A 15,933-nucleotide genomic window follows, 5' to 3' on the forward strand; every position below is an offset into this window, starting at 1 on the left:
CTGTGCTTCAGTTGTTTCTGTCCAGGACCTTGAGAGATATACTTAGTATGTTACAAAGTTATTAAAGATATGGAGGGGAAACTCAGCAAAAGGTTAAGAATGAAAACTTTTAGTTTTGATGTTTGGTGAAACTGAGTTTTCAGTGAAATCTGAAGGAAACTTTGTAAGTTCCCTCCACACTCGGAGGATTGGTGAGGATATTCCTGACCTGTCCATACTATTATCTGGAACATAGACTTCTGCACACAATGTACAGCATCTTTTCAATGTAGAAACATTCCCAAGCCAGCAACTACCCTTTCATTATTTTATTACTGTGGATGTGTGGAGCTTCATTTTAAGATGACAGTGTACTTCATTTATTTCATCCCCTGGTTTTAGACAATTAGATTGATTTTGCAATTGCATTGTAATGAAAGAATCCTGTGGACAACCCTTACCTTCTCAATAAATTTATTGTGCCTACTGGGTCACCTTTGAGACATTTTTGTTATACTTTCATAAAAAGCCAGAATGGACCCTGTTCTGCAGGTTCTTAATGTCAGATTCATCACAAATATGCAAGATTGTTTTGCAAATCTATATGATATGCAATTACCATTTTAAACAAAAAGCATATGGAACAAAGGTAAATATAACAGAGGGTGTAGTATTGCTTTTTTATTTTTTTTTCTCTTAGCTGGAAAATTGGTGCAGTTAATTAGAAGAACAGATTTCAAAACTGCAGCCTCCTTTAACCAAGTGACTCTCTCCCTGACTTACCCTCAAGAGCTTTCTCAAAACTGGCCAGAAAATGGAGCCACAGAAGTGATGAATATGGTGTTGATTAAGATCCTATCAGTAGAAGGAGCTACATAGAGGTTGCCAGTGTGCTGTGCATCATGCATACATTCCTATGTGATTGAATTCTAGCATGCAAGGGTTTTAGTGCTATCTGTGTTTGATGTCCTGGGTGAAATACCAGAGTGCTGAACTGATTAGCTCTGACTGTGTGAGCCTTAATGTGATAAGCATCCTACTCTCAGGGTATCTCGGAGGACATGTGCTGGCCAAATGAAACCCTCAGAGAAATGTAGTTTTGTGAAGACTCTTAAGCTCTAGCCTCCTGTTTCTATAATTAATAACTAGGATAAATTCTGCTTTTTATTATTTGATATAATAGAGGTTTGCATGACATTTTAAGAAAGAGATTTGTGTAGTTAATGAATGCCAGTTAAAAATTAATTCAGAGTGTAATCTGTATGTTTTGTAATTGTTTTCTCTCTTGTCTCTCTCTCTCTGCCCTCACATATACACTATGTGGGTGTTTTAATCACAATCTCACTCCTTGATGATATTAAGCAGAAAGAGGCCTTAGATATTTATAAGTCAATCTGAAGAAAGGAGACAAATTCCTGCAGTTGCACTATCTTTTCAAAAGTTCTTTTTGTTATAATTCTTTTAATCTCAATCACTCTTCCTAAAACTGCACATGCCAACATAGATATAAACCTAAGTGTATGTTTATATCTCAGGGACAGTCACAAAAGGAATCAGGACTGGCAGTCTCACTCTGCTCAGAAGAAATCTTCACTGTGCAGCCATATTTGGATCAGAAGTTTCTGTCTCTGAGGAGAATGGTGGCCCCTTTCCAACCATGGCGTGGGTTTAATGACAGCTCTGGAGTGTGGTGGAACAAGGGAAGAATTCATATAACCAGAGAACTCCCATATTCTCAGAAGTGATAACCATACAAACATTGTTATTGCCTCTCTGCAAAGAGAGATACTAGTGCTAAAAGAAACCCAAAATGACACAACTGTATTTGTTGATTTTTTCTGTTTGTGTTTTTATTTATATTTATTTGTTTATTTACATCCCAAAGACTGCTCCTTTCTGGTACTCCCCCTCACAGATATTCTCCCCATCCCCTCCCCGTCAGAGAGAGTGGGACCTTCTGGGTATTCCCATACCCAGGCACATCAAGTCTCTGCCAGATTAGGTGCATCCTCTCCCACTGAGGTCAGACGAGGGAGCTCTGTTGGGCAAGAGATGGATACCACAATCAGGCTACAGCTTTAAGGAGAGTCTCCACTCCAGTTGCTGGGGAACCCACATGGAGACCGAGCTGCATATCTGCTACATATTCATTTTAGTTATATAATTTTAACTATTATGTTAAAATTCTAGTCCCTGTGTGTTTTGATTTGTGGCTCCATCTCTGACAGCTTCTAGGGGTCTAGGTTAGTTGACTCTATTGATCTTCCTATGGGGTTCCCATATCTTTCAGGGTCTTCAATTCTTTCCTAAACTCTTCCATATGAATCTCCATCCAATGTTTGACTGTGGGAAGCTGAATCAGTTTCAGTCAGCTAGTTGATAGAGTCTCTTAGAGGACAGTTATGTTAGGTTCCTATCTGCAATCATAATCAATCTGGCAGTTTCTTAGAAAATTGGTCATAGTTCTACCCATTTCAGTACCTAGCAATTCTGTTACTGGGAATATACTGTAAAGATGCTCTATCATACCACAAGAACACATGTCCCACTATGTTCATAGCAGCTTTATTTGTAATAGCCAGAAGTTCTTAACTAAAGAATGGATATAGATAGTCCCTGCAACTCCCTCCATGGATATTTTGTTCCCCATTTTAAGAAGGAGTGAAGTGTCCACATTTCCACATTTTGGTCTTCCTTCTTCTTGAGTTTCTTGTGGTTTGTGGATTGTACTTCGAGTATTCCCAACTTCTGGGCTAATATCCACTTATCAGAGAGTGCATACCATGTGTGTTCTTTTGTGATTGGGTTACCTCATTCAGGATGATATTCTCCAGATCCATCCACTTCCCTAAGAATTTCATAAATTCATTGTTTTTAATAGCTGAGTAGTACTCCATTGTGTAGATATATCACAATTTCTGTATCCATTCCTCTGTTGAGAGACATCTGGGTTGTTTCCAGGTTCTGGTTATTATAAATAAGGCTGCTATGAACATGGTGGAGCATGTGCCCTTATTACTATGGAGCAGAGACTGAAGGAAGGGCACTCCAGCCTGATATGGCTGTCTCCTGAGAGGCTCTGACAGTACCCGACTAATACAGAAGTAGAGGCTCACAACCACCCATTGAACTGAGTACAGGGTCCCCAATGAAAGAGTTAAAGAAAGAACCGAAGGAGCTGAAGGGTTTTCAGCCCCTTAGGACGAACAACAACGTGAACTAACTAGTACTCTCAGACCTCCCAGGGACTAAACCACCAACCAAGAAGTACACATGGTGGGACTGATGACTCTGGCAGCATGTGTATAGTAGAGGATGGCCAAGTCAATCATCAATGTGAGGAGAGGCCCTTGGCCTGTGAAGGTTCTGTGCCCCAGTGTAGGGGAATGCCAGGGCCAGTAAGCAGGAGAGGGTAGGGTGGTGAGGAGGGGGAGGGGGAAGGAACAGGGGTTTGTTCTTGTTGTTGATTTTTGGTTTTTGGGTTTTTTTTTTTTTGTTTGTTTTTTGGAGGGGAAACTGGGAAATGAGAAATCATGTGACATGTAAATAAAGAAAATATCTAATAAAAATAACTTTAAAAAGAATGGATATAGAGAATGTGGTTCATTTATACAATTCAATTTATATTATTCAGCTACTAAAAATAAGGATGTCATGAATTTTTCAGAATAATGGATGGAACTAGAAAATATCATCCTGAGTGAGGTGATTGAGACTCAAAAGGACAATCATAGTATGCACTCACTAATAAGTGAATATTAGCTAAAAAGTACAGAATACCCATGATTCATCTGACAGACTCAAAGAAGTTAAACAAGAAGGAAGGCCAAAGCAAAGATGTTTGAATAACCCTTAGAAGGGAGAAAAAATAGCAGTAGGAGGTAGAGGGAGTGAGGGAAGATGGTGGGAGAGAGGAAGGGGTGGGGAATGGGGGGCAGATGTGGGGATGACACAACTTTTAAATGTTGGAGCTGAACCATGAGTCTGAGAGAGGGGGAAAGGGGAAGAGCTGTCCATGTGTGACAAAGAGGTAGGAGAGGGAGGGGATAAAATTATGTAACTAGAATTTTAAACAATGGTAAGTATAATTATATATATTATATGATATGTTATATAATATATATGTATACATAATTTGAGGTTGCATAAAAATAATATCTGAACACATCGAATATTCTGCCCAATGGCTTGTCCTGACTTGCTCCACGTCCCAGTCACACTGGGTGACACTAGAGAAGACCAGGGAGCCAAACTTATCTTTAAAGTTGTCTAGGAATCCCTACAGGTCTATGTTATACTCCTCACTACTGAAATTTCTAATGCAGGTTTTATAAGTCTATGCTTCCTTCATGAAAAAACTGACACCTTCTACCCACAAAAAATCAACCCACAGCTCTCTGAAGTGAAGTGTAATGATCTCTAATCCTAACACTGTATACCTCTGCTTTTCCTGTTATTCAAGCTATCAAAGACTAAAGTGACTGGCATATTCTGTCATCCTACTAAATTATCACAACACTTTTAGTTCCCTGAATACTTTAGCTGTTTCTCTGCTGCTGGAATTCTCACAGGCTTTCCATCATCACAGACCATTTCCAAGTTTGCAGTTGCTCCTCCATATTCCCACTTACAGATGTTGTTTGTCTTGTCATTATTTCTGGCAAGCACATTTAAGATGTTTCTGTTCCTTGTTTGCTCCTTTCTGAATTCTGCTTATTGTATCTCTTAGCTTGTCTCTATTTTCTAATCAATTGGAAGTAATTGGAAGACAGGGATATTGTTTGTTACATGGACTACAATATTCCTAGCATCTAATGGACCGTGTTCTTCATGTCTTTCCAGAATGGGAAGGAGGGATAGAAACATCAGGGAATAAAAGGAATAAGGGAATCAATCACTCAAGCAGTTAAGCCCCAGGGGCCAGCATAATGAATGGAAATACACAACCTTAGGAGGTAGGAGATGGGGAGAGGAAGGGCTCCTAGAATGTATCAGACCCAGGAGGTGAGATAATCTCAAGACTCAAGATTAGATGAAATTGGACATTAGATGAAATGTCCAACAGTGGGGAGACGAGACATGTAGAACCTACCTACAGTAGAAAGACAGGGCTTCAAGTGGAGGGATGGGATTGCCATCCCACAGTCAAAAACTCTCACTCACTAAAAGAACTGCAGGGATAAAAATGGAGAGGAGACTGAGGGAAAGGTCCAGCAAACAGCCCAAATTGGGACCCATCTCAAAGGCAGGCTCCAAGGCCTGACACTATTACTGATGTTATGATGTACCTACAGACGGGAGTCTAGCATGGCTGCCCTCTGAATGGTCCAACAAGCAGCTGACCGAGACAGAAGCAGATACTTACACCCAACCAATAGACAGAAGCTCAGAAGCTAGGGACCCTTCATAGAGGAGGGCAATGTCTTAGGAAGAACCCATAGGAAGACTAGCAGTCTCAACTAACTTGGATCTCTGAGATACCTCAGACACTGAGCCACCAACCAGGCAGCATACACTAGCTGGTCCAAGGTCCCCAACATATGCATAGCAGAGGACTTCCTAGTCTGACCTCAGTGAGAGAAGACTCGCCTAACCCTAGAGAGACATAAGGCACCAGAGAAAGGAGAGGCCTGGCTGTGTGTGTGTGTGTGTGTGTGTGTGTGTGTGTGTGTGTGTGTGTGCACGTGTATGTTTGTTGTGGGAGGGGAGGGGGTATGTGGGCCATCCTCTCAGAGAATGGGGAGGAAGAATGGGATGAAGAGCTGTTGGAGGGAGGAATGGGAGAGGATATCAACTGGATCATAAAAAAGTTTAAAGATAAAAAAGCCACTGGAGAGTTCCAGATGCCAGGGAAACAAGAGGCTCCCAGGACCCAACAGAGATGACTTTAGACGAAATGCGCAGAGAAGGAGAGGTAGAACCTGTAGAGAACACCTCCAGAAGAGAGGCACAGCCCCTGGTAGAGGAATAGGGCCACCTACCCATCTAAAAGTTTTTAACCCAGAAATGTTCCAGTCCAAAGGAAGAATAGGAACAAAAAATGGAGGAGAAACTGAAGGAAGGGTCATCCAGGGACTTCCCCACCTGGGATCCATCCTGTCTGCAGACACCAAACCCAGACACCACCATTGCAATTGCCAAGATGTGCTTGCTGACAGGGACCTGAGTGGCTGTTCCTTAGGAAGTTCAGCCAGCAACTGACCAATGCAGATGTGGATCCTGGGAGCCAATCATCAGACTGAGCTGAGGGACCCTGGTGGGGGGCTGGCAGAAGGACTAGAGAAGCAGAGGGGGATTGCAACCCCATAGGAAGAACAACATCAGCTGGCTTGACCACCCAGTGCTTCCTGGGAGTAGACCACCAACCAAGGAGTATACAGAGAGGAATCCATGGCTCCATATATATGTAGCAGAGGAAGGTTTTGTCTGACATCAATGGGAAGGGAGGCCCTTAGTCCTGTGGAGGTATGATGCCCCAGAGCAAAGGGATGTAGGAGCAGTGGGGCAGGAGAGGGTGGATGGGTGGGGAAGCACCCTCATAGAGGCATGGGGAGGGAGGAGAGGGCAGATGTGGAATGGAGGCTTGTGGAGGGTAACTGGGAAGTGAGATATTATTTGAGATGTAAATGTATGGAATGATTAATTTAAAAAGTCAATTTAAATACTTGAATATACTTTCATTGAATTCAAGTGACCTTAAAGGCATTAAAGCCCTTGCTTATATTACGACTATACCTTGGTGGTCTGACTGAGACACTCTATTATGATGCTTTTTCATGAAGCTACAGTTACAGGCACTATACAGAAAGAGCCAGTCACTCAAAATTTTGTTTGAATGTTTAGTCTGATTACCATACAGATATCAAGAATTCAGAGAAAGTATTATCATTTAAAAAAATGAGACATTCTAAGGAGAGAGATTAGTTCTCTGAAAGATTGAAATGAGCTTCAATTCAAGAATATAAATAGGCTTGATCCTTTGTGATACAATATAGTATATTTTATAGTATATAGGAGGTATAGTTAGGGTAAGTTTGCCATGCATGACCAGGGCCTTGTATAGATTGCATATACTGCTTGTGTCACTTGATGTCACATTTATCATTAGTCTAATGTCACAAGCTGGAGTTAGTCTTTGATATATACATTCTTGAATGATCTTACCTCCTCAGGTACAAGTGGCTTCTGTAACTTTTGTAACCAATATACTTTGGCAAAAGTCTCTGTATTTCTTACTTTCTTGATGTGACAAAATACCTGATAAAATGAAGGAAAGATTGATTCCAGCTCAGGGTACAGGAGTGTGAGGCAGCTGCTTGCATGGCATTCACAGATAGGAAGCACAGAAACACCACACTGATGCTCAGATCATGGTCTCTTCTTTATTCAGTCCAGGGCAACAGCCCATGGAATGATGGAACCTACATTTACACTGTCCTCACATATAAATTTACTCACTCTAGAAACTCCCTTTCAGACATGATCAGAGGTTTATCTCCTTGGTGACTTTAGATCTTGTAGGCTGACAATTAATATTGATGGTCACAGTCTACTTTAAAACCTCTCCTATGCTTATGTTATATTGATAAGATTCCATCTCAGCACATTGACACTAGATGTTTGACAAAGTAAGTGAGCATGCTGGAAAAGCCCACATGGCTTCTATCAATTGCAGGTAGTATCCAACATCGATAGCCACCTTCATCCTAACATAAGAAGAATCCAGAGTCTATCTTTTATCTACAGGGAAATAAATATTGCAAAGATCATGAATCACTGTAAAAGTAGAGTCCATTCTAGTGAAGGCTTTGGGTAAGAATATATCCCTCTCAACATATGGAAACATCCTTAAAATTACGAACCTTAGCCACTCTCAGACTCAAAACACTTACCATGTGACACTGATGTATGTGAGATAATAGATTGTGTTACTTAAAGCTGCTCCGAACTTTATGGCAGTCTACTCTGCAATAATAGGAAACTTCTATTCATCCCCACTGGACAATTTGCCTGCACCAGTTTCCCCACAATTCCTTTCCAGTTAAGAGTATGCTACCCTCATGGAGTTGGGCACAGTTGCTTTTAAGAATCTGTTGAAATTTTGACTGGCTTGATCGCTTGTCAGTCTTGTTCAGGTAGTCGATCTTCCTGGCCTCTTGTTCTTATACTCTCTCTGCCTCCTCTTCTGTGATGCAACATGAACTCTGGCAGGGAGGAGTGGTTTAAAAAAATATATCATTTAGAGATTGAAGCAAAAGGGGCCCCATTCATATCCACTGAGAAGCTATTGGCAGTTGAAGGCTACTTGTGGGAGGATTGTCATTTTTCTTTAGGGATGAGACCACTAATAGGCTGTGCATAGACCAGTGGGTAACCTTACATCCATGCACATACACACAGTCCTGTTTGAATGGAGTGTGGTATACAAGGAACAAAAACAACATGAAGATGGGAGGAGTATATGGGGAAGTTAAGGAAGAAAATAAATAGGTAGATATGAAAATAATACATTATATACATATAGGAAATTCTTTTTTTGAACATACCATGTAATTTATTTATTTTTTATTAGATGTTTCTTTATGTACAATATCTCCTTTCCCAGGTTCCCCTCCAAACAAAACAAAACAAAACAAAACCCTGTTTCCTCCCTCCTCCCCCTGCTCACCAGACCACCCTCTCCTGCTTACTGGCCCTGGCATTCCCCTACACTGGGGCATAGAACTTTCACAAGCCCAAGGGCCTCTCCTCCCATTGATGACAGACTTGGTGGTCCTCTGCTATACATATGCTGCTGGAGCCATGAGTCCCACCATGTGTATTCTTTGGTTGGAGTTTTAGTCCCTGGGAGCTCTGAGGGTACTAGTTAGTTCTTAATTTTGTTCATCCTAATGGGCTGCAAACCCTTCAGCTCCTTGGGTCCTTTCTCTAACTCCTTCATTGGGGACACTGTACTCAGTCCAATGGATGGCTGTGAGCTTCTACTTCTGTATTAGTCAGGTACTGTCAGAGCCTCTCAGGAGACAGCTATATCAGGCTCCTGTCATCTAGCACTTGCTGGCATCCACAGTAGTGTCTAGATTTGATGACAATATGGGAAGGATTACCAGGTGGAGCAGTCTCTGAATTGTCCTTCCTTTAGTCTCTGCTCCATAGTTAGTCTCTACAACTCCTTCCATGGGTATTTTGTTCCCCCTTTTAATAAAGAATGAAGTGTCCATACTTTGGTCTTCTTTCTTCTTGAGTTTCTTATGGTTTGTGGTTGTACTTTGTGTATTTGGATCTTCTGGGCTAATATCCACTTATCAGAGAATGCATACCATATGTGTTCTTTTGTGATTGGGTTACCTCACTCAGGATGATATTCTCCAGATCCATCTATTTCCCCAAGAATTTCATAAATTCATTATTTTTAATAGCTGAGTAGTACTCCATTGTGTAGATGTACCACATTTTCTGTATCCATTCCTCTGTTGAGGGACATCTGGATTGTTTCCAGTTTCTGGCTATTATAAATAAGGCTGTTATGAACATAGTGGAGCATGTGTCCTTATTACATGTTGGAGCATCTTCTGGGTATATGTCTAGGAGTGGTATAGCTGGGTCCTCTGTTAGTACTATGTCAAATTTCTGGAGGAACCACCAAACTGATTTCCAGAGTGGTTGTACCAGCTGGCAGTCCCACCAGCAATGAAGTAATGTTTCTCTTTCTCCACAACCTCTCCAGCATCTGCTGTCACCTGAGTTTTTTATCCTAGCCATTCTGACTGGTGTAAGGTGGAATCTCAGGGTTGTTTTGCTTTGCATTTCCCCGATGACTAACTATGTTGAACATTTCTTTAGGTGCTTCTCAGCCATTTGGTATTCGTCGGTTGAGAATTCTTTCTTTAGTTCTGTATCCCATTTTTTAATAGAGTTATTTGTTTCTCTGGAGTCTAACTTCTTGAGTTCTTTGTATATATTGGATATTAGCCCTCTATCAGATATAGAGTTGGTAAAGATCTTTTCCCAATTTGTTGGTTGCCTTTTTATCCTATTGACAGTGTCCTTTGCCTTACAGAAGCTTTGAAATTTCATGAGGTCCATTTGTCAATTCTTAATCTTAGAGCATAAGGTATTCGTGTTCTGTTCAGGAAATTTTCCTCTGTGCCTATATTATTGAGGCTCTTCCCCACTTTATTTTCTATTAGTTTCAGTGTATCTGGCATTATGTGGAGGTCCTTGATCCACTTGGACTTGAGCTTTGTACAAGGAGATAGGAATAGATCGATTTGCATTCTTCTACATACCCAATTTCTTCACCACTTTCGCAGACTGGACTGTTACAAAATCTTAAAACATTCTGCCAAGACTTCAAGGTTAAGAAATGACCCTTGATTAGAAGGTAACTCCACAGGAACACCAACAGAATCAATCAACCTGGACCTTGGGGCTCTCAGAGTCTGGCCTACCACCAAAGAACATATACAGTCTGGATTTAGACCTCTCCACACCTATATAGCTGATGTGTGGCTCAGTCTTCATGTGAGTCCTGAACAACTGGAATGGGGGCTATCCCAAAAGTTGATGCCTGTACATGGTATATATTATTCTAGCTGGGTTGCCTTGTCTGGCCTCAGTGGGAGAGGATGTGCCTAACGTCACAGAAGTTTGATGTGCCAGGGTTGGGCGGGTCCCCACCCATTCATAGAAGAAGGGGAGGGAGAATTGGGAGAGGATTGTAGGAGGGGTGATCAGTAAAGGAGTAGTGAGCAGGATGTAAAATGAATAAGTAAATAATAATAATAATAATAATAATAATAATAATAATAATAATAATATGGCTCAAAGTTGTTTGGAGAGATTTTTGTTTTGTTTTTGGTCAGTGCTTCCCAGAACACTTTTTATAAGTAACCCCATTGAATGATATCATCTCTCCCATGACATCTAGGGAAGGACTTATAGACTAAGGGTAACTTATAAGAAAGAACTCAGTCAAGTTCACATTTGGAACTCAAGACTACAGTGATGTTTATTTTAAGTAGGATTTCTTTCCTGGAGGAGAACTTACCTCTTCTGATGGCACTTCAACTTTTCCAGTTTTACAACATGCCTTTCGATTTATATATTTTTGAGATTAGTGTATCTGCAATAAATCTAAGTTTCCCATATTTGTGACAATCTACTATCTACAATCTACTAAGGTGACAAAAATATAGTCTATGGAACTTGTGTTTTCTAAAATCAAGCATGAATGTATTTTCATTATGATGTATTGAGGATCTCCATTTTCATTCCAGAAAAACAAAAACAAAACCAAAAAACCTATTCAATTATTCCCTAGAGTACTATTTATGCATTTATCTACTCTCAAGCCTTTAAGATATGATATATCCAAAGAAAAAATCATGGGGCAGTAGTAAAAAGACAGTTTCTTGTAAGAATTATTGAAGGAGACCAGCTAGAACCAGAAAATTAGGAGATATTTTTTTTATGCCTGAGCTGAAGATATATTTGTTAAGTAGTATTAATGTAGGGCAGTGAGCTAGATTTTGCATGCCTGTGAAACAATACATCTCTTTGTTTACCCCTTTTGTAATTAATTCAGGCCTTAATTGTACTAGGTAAGGGGTAGAGAATTAAAAACTCAGGCTTAAATGAATCTGGGAGCATGAATTTATTACTGTGATAGAAGAGCCCCTTCTCTGGGTCTCCATTTGCAACATTGCTTCAGAGCTTCTCATGTGCCATAAATCACAGGCTGGATGTGTTCTCTAGGCTGAGAACAATGCTTGAAACTGATTGGTGGGCTCATAAAGCTCTCAGCTTACGATTTCCATCCTTGCCATGATCTGGCGTGCCTACCTTCCAATGAACTGATAGACTTCTCCTGGTCCTGGTCTTATGGTGAGTTTTATTTTAGACTCGGATAATGTGTGAGGTTTTCTACAGTGTTTCTGAAATGAACCACATGAAGGAACTTGCTGCTTCAGTTTTAATACAAGGCAATAATAAAAAATCGAGTGCATCCAGGTCCCCTAAGGTTTTCTGTTGTACAAACTGTCACCCAACACCCACTTCCCGCCTCCCGCTTTGTCCTGTACTGTGTCCTTAGATGCTCTCTGCTTCTTTGTGCTGTTTTGCCTGCGGGCCTATGCAAGCTGAAGGGCCTGTGAGGTCACAGTTCTTTGATTTTTACCCATGCACTGGGTTTTAATTAATGCCTGAGTGAGGCATGAATATGAAAGTACATTTATTTTCTTTCCCTTCAGGGTATGTGTACAGGGGAAAGGGCAAATAAGTAAAACTTATACTTCAGTCATATTAAGAGGATGACCCTGAAGCTGGAACTTGTTTGGAAGCCCTCTGAGAATTGACATTCTACCCCTAAAAGTCCTCTTCTTCCTTCCCTTTAGTTTCCTCTGGGAAGCACATACACGTGTTTCACTGTTCTCTTCTGAAGTCCCTCCCCCATATACCACTATTTCCTGAGCCTAACCCAAAGCTCAGTCCCAGTCAGTCATCTAGCTCTCAAAGCAACCTTGCAGCCAATAAGAGAACATGAAATTGGCCCACAGAACTTCTCCCCAGTTTCCTAAGTATCTGGTAAAGGTGACTTCTCTAAATTGAAGAACCACAAGACCCTGACCTCTATCCACCACATTCACAATCCCATGTAGCAGGAAAGGCTGATGTGAAGAATCAAGAACTTCTTCATGCAGAATTGATTTACTGGTAAGCATGTTTGATTGTTACCTCCTTTGTGTATGCTGTGAGAATTTAGACAAGTTGCTTAATTTTGCTAAGGATTAGCTTTCTCTTTTATAAATACATGTAAATTAATATCTGTTTCTAATATCTGGAACTAATTTCTGTGACTAATACTTGTTAAAAATGAGAATAGAACAATGTGAAGTGGGATTGCTTTATAATTGTGAAGGATTAGAGGAAAGAACATGTGCTTTGGATGTGGATTTAGCATCTGTAACATTGCAGCTTCATGTGATGGGTTCATTTTGGAGCAATGTTGGCTTCTGTCAAATGGGAACAGCAGTGCATCTTCACATTGGCAATGGGAAGAAGTGAACAGGTGAAACTTTCATTCTGTCACAAACATTAGCTGCATCCAGCATCTGGTAGGTACATTGTTGGTGCTTCTGGGAATAAGTTCTGTGGGTCAATTCCATGTTCTGTTATTGGCTGCAAGGTTGCTTTGAGAGCTAGATCACTGAATGGGAGCAGGCTTTGGGTTAGGCTTGGCAAAAGGTGATAGTGTATGAAAGGTGTTGGGGGAGGGACTTCAGAAGAGAACAGTGAAACATGTGTATGTGCCTCCTAGAGGGAACTAAAGGGAAGGAAAAAGAGGATTTTTAAGGGTAAAATGTCAATCCTCAGAGATCTTCAAGACAAGTTCCAGCTTCAGGGTGACACCCATGTTTACCCTTATCTTTACATAGGCACTCAGACTTAGAAACAATTTAGAATTGTTTGCACTGTTTTTCAGTCTACTTGCTAAGAGAGACGGGGGAGAAGAAACAGGAAAGGAGAGGGTACAGGGAGACAGAAGGAAAGATATGGGGTGATAGATTATTTGTGTGTGCACGTGTGTATGTGTGCACATGTGTATGTATGCAGGTATGTATGTATGCACTTGTGTATGTGTGCACTTGTGTATGTGTGCACTTGTGTATGTGTGCACACAGCTTACTCACCACATATTCTCAGTAAACATTTATTGCTTTTATCAGTTATTACCCTTTCATCTTTACTGCATTTTATGTATAATTTATTTCCAAACAATGTCAGAAACCTTATGCAAACACCTTGTTTATTCCCATCTCTTTCCTGTTGACTTAGTTTTGTATAATATATGGCTTATTTCTGTCACCAACTTCTTTTAAGTTTTGTTTTAACAAACAAACACTAAAAAAGAAAATTGCATGTGTGCGGGTGTGCATGTGTCTGCTTCCAAGAATCAGAAGCCATGTTCATTGTTCAATATTTGGGCATCAGATTCCAGTGCCTAAGATTTTCAAGATGGTGACCCAAAAGACCCTCCATGGTTGCTTTGCAAGTAGAAACATCCATAGACTCGAAGTGCATGTTGGGGCCAGGGCACAGACCTATGTAAATCAGATGCAGAGCTTTCCCATTAGCCTCCCCATTGAGACCTGGGGAGATGTAAAGTTCCTGTAGGAAGAATTTTTAAATATTAAAATTGTTATTCACAGTACATTTGTATAATTTATTTCTCCTCTCCACTTGCCAAATGTTCAGAATCTCTAAAAATGCTGCTTTGGTTTAGTTAAAAAGCTGGCCCTCTGTTATTTCCCGACCCTATCACCTTTCTTACAAAGTATACAGACCCAAAGGAGAAAACTAGATCTTTGCATCATCATAACTGAAAATCTAGGGGCTTTTTACGTATTCCTTGTTGCATACCTGGGGAAATTTTTTGTCCTTTAGTTTTCCTCTATTTTATCAGAAAATTCTGTATAATAACAGATGCCTGGAATAGCTTGTGGAGAAGATGAGGCTTTATAATATTATCCAATCATTTAGTTTAGAGACATCTATCTAGTCTCCTTACATAATTGCCTCAACAGTAAGAATCCCTAGCCTTCCTCAAATTAAGGAGTTATCTAAATTCTTGTGAGAGGATGCTGATGGTGCCTTTCTAAGTGAGATGTGCTGTTTGGGGGAAGTTCAAAAGTGTATCTCAGGAAGGATGGATTTCTGTGGTGGGTAAATAAAATAATCAGTACCACGCTGGTCTAACTTATAATGTGACAGTTGTAAGAAGTTTAAGGAAATTCAATGCCTGCTACTTCCAACTCCTTCGGTCTTACAGGGACAGTGGAGGATGCTACTGCACACTGCTTTGTTCCTGTGATATGGGACCTAAGTAAATCATCTCTGTTGGAAAGGTACTTGAGGAAGGTGGTCCTTCAGGAGTATCTCTCTTGTGTAAGTCATGCTAGCATTACACTGAACCCCTCTGCACATCATAAAATAAACAAAGGAAGGAAACTCTTTTGTTCTGAGTAAGTTCTGTGGGAAATCACCCCAATGCCTTATAACATTAGATTATTTAACTCTTTTTTTTCGTTTGTTTGGTTGGTTGATTTTTTGTTTGTTTGTTTGTTTGAGACAGGGTTTCTCTGTATAATCCTGGCTGTCCTGGAACTCACTCTGTAGACCAGGTTATCCTTGAACTCAGAAATCCACTTGCCTCTGCCTCCCAAGTACTGAGATTAAAGGTATGTGCCACCACTGCACAGCTTTATTTAACTTATTTGTACCAGAAAACAATGTGTATCTAGACAGTAAATATCATTTTGCTATGATATTTACTGCTCACTTTGCCTTTCAACATGATGGCTATGCTAGTCAACTTTGATTGCCAACATGATGAAATATAGAATAACCGGGAAAGCCTCAATGGAGGATGGCCTACAGTGGATTGGCCTATGAGTGTCTCTTTGGATTATCTTAATTAGGTTAATTAATGTGGGAAGACTCAGACTATTTCAGGTGGCAAGAGTCCTGACCTGTATAAGAGCTGAGAAGTCCAGTTGAGGACAAGCAAGCAAGGAAGCATGCATGTGTTCATTTTTCTCTGCTCTTGACTGTAGATGACCAGCTTTGTCAAGTTCCTGCTCCCTTGACTTCTGCACACAAAAGATTAGGACCTGGAATTGTGAGTTCCAGTAAGCTGTTTATTCCCCAAGTTGTTTTTGTCAGGTTATTTTTTCACAATAACACAGATGAAACTAAAAAAAAAAAAAAAAAATTTTTGTCCATATTGCTGATTTTTCTTCTTTTACTAGGGTATTCTGGCCTCTGATTCCAGTCTCTCTTCCTTAGAGAAGAGCTCTGTTAGAAAGACAATGGGTTGGTAAAGATCACAAAGAACTCAAGAAGTTAGACACCAGAGAACCAAATAACCCTATTAAAAAATGGGCTACAGAGCTA

At 40.4% G+C, this 15,933-nt stretch overlaps 1 long non-coding RNA gene across 1 annotated transcript in view; it reads right to left on the bottom strand.

Annotated features, from left to right (window-relative positions):
* Window positions 1-7,945: 7,945 nt before the first annotated feature.
* Window positions 7,946-15,933, bottom strand: part of LOC116092247 — a 29,082-nt gene continuing 21,094 nt past the window's right edge. Inside the window, exon 4 of the long non-coding RNA XR_004119174.1 lies at window positions 7,946-8,183. This is a non-coding gene — a long non-coding RNA (uncharacterized LOC116092247). The remainder of the gene's footprint in view (window positions 8,184-15,933) is intronic.

The sequence above is a fragment of the Mastomys coucha genome, unplaced genomic scaffold (assembly GCF_008632895.1).
Source record: "Mastomys coucha isolate ucsf_1 unplaced genomic scaffold, UCSF_Mcou_1 pScaffold15, whole genome shotgun sequence".
Lineage (NCBI taxonomy): Eukaryota > Metazoa > Chordata > Mammalia > Rodentia > Muridae > Mastomys > Mastomys coucha.